The 5186-nt window shown below is 46.7% G+C and overlaps 1 pseudogene; it reads left to right on the top strand.

Annotated features, from left to right (window-relative positions):
- Positions 1-2825: 2825 nt before the first annotated feature.
- LOC123723852 (protein SGT1 homolog) lies at positions 2826-4980 on the top strand (annotated as a pseudogene).
- Positions 4981-5186: the final 206 nt, after the last annotated feature.

Here is a 5186-nt window from a genome sequence, read left to right as displayed (position 1 = left end):
CGGTCAGGGAGGTGACCAAGAACCCGATGGTCAGTCTGACAGAGCTCCAGAGTTCCTCTGTGGAGATGGGAGAACCTTCCAGAAGGACAACCAACTCTGCAGCACTCCACCAATCAGGCCTTTATGGTAGAGTGGCCAGATGGAAGCCACTCCTCAGTAAAAGGCACATGACCACCCACTTGGAGTTTGCCAAAAGGCACGTAAAGACTCTCAGACCATGAAAAACAAGATTCTCTGGTCTGATAAAACCAAGATTGAACTCTTTGGCCTGAATGCCAAGCGTCACGTCTGGAGGAAACCTGGCACCATCCCTACGGGGAAGCATGGTGGTGGCAGCATGCTGTGTGGATGTTTTGCAGCAGGAAGGACTGGGAGACTAGTCAGGATTGAGGGAAAGATGACCAGAGCAAAGTACAGAGAGATCCTTGATGAAAACCTGCTTCAGAGCTCTCAGGACCTCAGACTGGGGCAAAGGTTCACCTTCTAACAGGACAACGACCCTAAGCACACAGCCAAGACAATGCAGGAGTCGCTTTGGGACAAGTCTCTGAATGTCCTTGAATGGCCCAGCCAGAACCCAATCAAACATTTCTGGAGAGACCTGAAAATAGCTGTGCAGCAATGCTCACAATCCAACCTGACAGAGCCTGAGAGGATCTGCAGAGATGAATGGGAGAGCCTCCCCAAATACAGGTGTGCCAAGCTTGTAGAGTCATACCCAAGAAGAATCCAGGCTGTAAACGCTGCCAAAGGTTCTTCAACAAATTACTGAATAAAGGGTCTGAATACTTATATAATGTCATATTTCAGGTTTTTATTTTTTTAGCAAAAAAATAACTAGCTTTTGCTTCGTCATTATGGGGTATTGTGTGTAGATTGAGAAAAGCAAAAACTATTTAATCAATTTTAGAATAAGGCCCGTAACGTAACAATGTGGAAAAAGTCAAGGGATCTGAATCATTTCCAAATGTATTGTACTATGAAGAACATTGAAGGTCAAAGTGGAGGGTTCCATCAATCAATCAAATGTATTTTATATAGCCCTTTCTCACAAAGTTGTCTCAAAGTGCTTAAGAGATATCCAGCCTAAAACCCCAAAGAGCCAGCAATGCAGAAGCACAGTGGCCAGGAAAAACTCCCCATTAAGGCAGGAACCTAGGAAGAAACTTGTAGAGGAACCAGGTTCCTAGGGGTGGCCAGTCCTCTTCTGGTTGTACCCGGGTGGAAAGTTTTAGAGTACATGTGTGGCCATAAAGCCAGATCGTTTTTCAAGATTTTTTCAAATGTTCATAGATGACCAGCAGGGTCAAATAATATCCATGGTGGCCATGGAGGTTGCAATTGTGGACAGCAGTTGAACATGGGTCAGTCAGTCCTAATATTTGAGATACTTTTGGTCATGTGGTGTATGTGGACATTCCAAATCATGGGCATTAATATGGAGTATGTCCCCCCTTTTGCTGCTATAACAGCCTCCACTCTTCTGGGAAGGCATTCCACTAGATGTTGGAACATTACTGTGGGGCCTTGCTTCCATTCAGCCACGAGCATTAGTGAGGTCGGGCACTGATGTTGTGCGATTAGGCCTGGCTCGCATTCAGCGTTCCAATTCATCCAAAAAGTGTTTGATGGGGTTGAGGTCAGGTCTCTGTGCAGCTAGTCAAGTTCTTCCACACCGATCTCGACAAACCATTTCTGTATGGACCTCGCTTTGTGCACAGTGGCATTGCAATGCTGAAACAGGAAAGGGCCTTCCCCAAATTGTTGCCACAAATTTGGAAGAACAGAATTGTCTATAATGTCGTATGCTGTAGCTTTTAAGATTTCCCTTCACTTTCCCAAATCATGAAAAACGGCTACAGACCATTATTCCTCCTCCACCAAACTTTACAGTTGGCACTATGCATTGAGGCAGGTAGCGTTCTCCTGGCATCCGCCAAACCCAGATTCGTCCGTCGTACTGCCAGATGGTGAAGCGTGATTCATCAGTATTCTGGAGTCCAATGGCGGTGAGCATTACACCACTCCAGCCAATGTTTGGCGTTGCGGATGGTGAACTTAGGCTTGTGTGCGGCTGCTCAGCAATGGAAACCCATTTCATGAAGCTCCCAACGAACAGTTATTGTGTTGACGTTGCTTCCAGAGGCAGTTTGGAACTCGGTAGTGAGTGGACAATGTTTATGTGCTACGCGCTTCAGCACTTGGCGGTCCCGTTCGGTGAGATTCTGTGGCCTACCACTTCGCGGCTGAGCCGTTGTGGCTCCTTGAAGTTTCCACTTCACGATAACAGCACTGACAGTTGACTGGGGAAGCTCTAGCAGGGCAGAAATTTGACAAACTGACTTGTTGCAAAGGGGGCATCATGACAGTGCCACCTTGAAAGTCACTCAGCTCTTCAGTACGAGCCATTCTACTGCCAATGTTTCTCTATCGAGATTGCATGTCTGTGTGCTCGAATTTATACACCTGTCAGCAAAAGATGGAGCTGAAATAGCCGAATGCACTAATTTGTCCACATACGTGTGTGTGTGTGTGTGTGTGTGTGTGTGTGTGTATATATATATATATATTGTGCCATTCTGTCCTAGTAGAGTCGTTTTGGGTTAGTGTTGAGCTCCTCTGTTAGCTCTGTAATCAGTTCTCTTGTCTGAATGTGTGTCCTCTGAGGCTCTGGCATCTACTCCTGACACCTTCATGAATGAACAATCCCATCTCCCTGCCGAGCAGAAATGTTCTTTAATTGCGTCGACATGCCAGCGCATCCCCTACTTTATCAGACCGTCCCTGAACACACACACAGTTACTTACACACAAACAAACCTAAGATGACGGGGGTACTGGAGAACTCAGCAGATTGCATGTCCCACTGGTATGGGGCCTGTCACTGCAGCTCAGTGGGTGTGGATGGTGGCGGCTCTCCTCTCATCTTCTTGTCTCCTTTCTTCTCCGATGTAATGATCTGTCCCAAAATGTGTGCTCCTGCCGCTGTGATCGACAGAATGATAGCTCTCACCCACACACACCAGTATATTGAGCTGTGTTGATCACACACACTCCGGCCCCTCAATCTGACAGACGTCTCATTAGCGCTCGGTCTGGAAGATCTGGGTGTGGGCTGTGCCCCCGCATATCCCTGTGTGTCTGTCGTGAGCTGATCACACCACTAAGAGACTGGTGGGCTCTGTCTGAGCTACCATCTTCTGAACTTCTGTGTTGAGCCCTATTTAGACATAACAACTACCTCTTCTCTCCCTCCGCTCTCATTCTTTCTCCCCCCTCCTTCACTGGCGTTCTTTCTCTTTGTCCTCTCGCTTTCTCTTTGTCCTCTCGCTTTCTTTGTCCTCTCGCTCTTTCTCTCCTCTCGCTCTCTTTCTGTCCTCGCTCGTGCTCTCTTTCTGTACTCTTGCCTCTTTCTTCCTTGCTTTCCCCCTCATTTCCGCTCTCTTAGGTGGAGGTCAAGATGCAGAAGACAGAGGGGATCAGGAGGAAATGTCAAACACTTCATCCCCAGTCAGTTCCTCTCCGTCACACACACACGCGTGCTCTCTCCACCTTTGCGCTCTCTCCCTTCCACTAACATATAACAAATTCAGAACTGGTTTGTGGTACTGAAACGTTTTTAATGCGCGTGTGTTCTTGTGTAGACCAGTACCCGTCATCGTCTGCCTCCAGCCGTAACTGGGACAAGGTGATGGGGGACATCAGTGAGGAGGAGAAGAAGGAGAAGCAGCGCTCGACGAACTCTTTCAACAAATCTACTGTGACGGCACTGACAAGGTCAAACGGGCCATAAACAAATCCTTCGTGGGTATACACACACACACACCATGAGAAGAACGGCGAAAGATGTTTCTGTTTTAGCAGTACACAGTCAGTATCACTGACTCTCTTCTCCTCCCCCTGTAGATGGAGTCGGGTGGTACAGTCCTGAGCACCAACTGGACAGATGTCGGGAAGAGAACAGTAGAGATGAGCCCTCCTGATGACATGGAGTTTAAGAAGTACTGAAGAACACTCTCTCTCTCTGCCTCAAATGGATTGCCCATATTTCCTCTCCACCAACCCCCCCCTCTTCCTCCTCCCAGGCCCTGTCTGTTAATATATATATTTTTTTTCATTTCTCCTTTATTTAACCAGGTAGGCCAGTTGAGAACAAGTTCTCATTTACAACTGCGACCTGGCCAAGATAAAGCAAAGCAGTGCGACACAAACAACACAGTTACACATGGAATAAACAAACATACAGTCAATAATACAATAGAGAAAGTCTATATAGTGTGTGCAAATGAGGTAGGATAAGGGAGGTAAGGCAATAAATAGGCCATAGTGGTGAAATAATTACAATATAGCAATTAAACACTGGAGTGATAGGTGTGCGAGTAGAGATACTGGGGTGCAAAGGAGCAAAATAAATCAAATAAAAACAGTATGGGGGATGAGGTAGTTAAGCTATGTACAGGTGCAGTGATCTGTGAGCTGCTCTGACAGCTGGTGCTTAAAGTTAGTGAGGGAGATGAGTCTCAAGCTTCAGTGATATTGCTTTCTCCTTCTCTTTGCCTCCGATGGACATGTGCACTTTATTCCCCCAAACCCACTCCTCCCTCCCTCCACCTTCCAGTCCGTCTGCCAATATTGGTTTTGGAGCTTTGGTGCTTTTCGCCGCAGTCCAGGAACCACTAGTAAACGTAGCGTTTAACCATTCTCACAAACACTATAATGAGGTTAATTGATACATCTGTCTATCATATATATATATACACTGCTCAAAAAAATAAAGGGAACACTTAAACAACACAATGTAAGTCCAAGTCAATCACACTTCTGTGAAATCAAACTGTCCACTTATGAAGCAACACTGATTGACAATACATTTCACATGCTGTTGTGCAAATGGAATAGACAACAGGTGGAAATTATAGGCAATTAGCAAGACACCCCCAATAAAGGAGTGGTTCTGCAGGTGGGGACCAGAGACCACTTCTCAGTTCCTATGCTTCCTGGCTGATGTTTTGGTCACTTTTGAATGCTGGCGGTGCTTTCACTCTAGTGGTAGCATGAGACGGAGTCTACAACCCACACAAGTGGCTCAGGTAGTGCAGCTCATCCAGGATGGCACATCAATGCGAGCTGTGGCAAGAAGGTTTGCTGTGTCTGTCAGCGTAGTGTCCAGAGCATGGAGGCGCTAC

Source organism: Salmo salar, chromosome ssa14, assembly GCF_905237065.1.
Source record: "Salmo salar chromosome ssa14, Ssal_v3.1, whole genome shotgun sequence".
Taxonomy (NCBI): Eukaryota; Metazoa; Chordata; class Actinopteri; order Salmoniformes; family Salmonidae; genus Salmo; species Salmo salar.
Note: the sequence above shows the minus strand (reverse complement) of the source record. Positions and strands in the feature narration are given on the sequence as shown.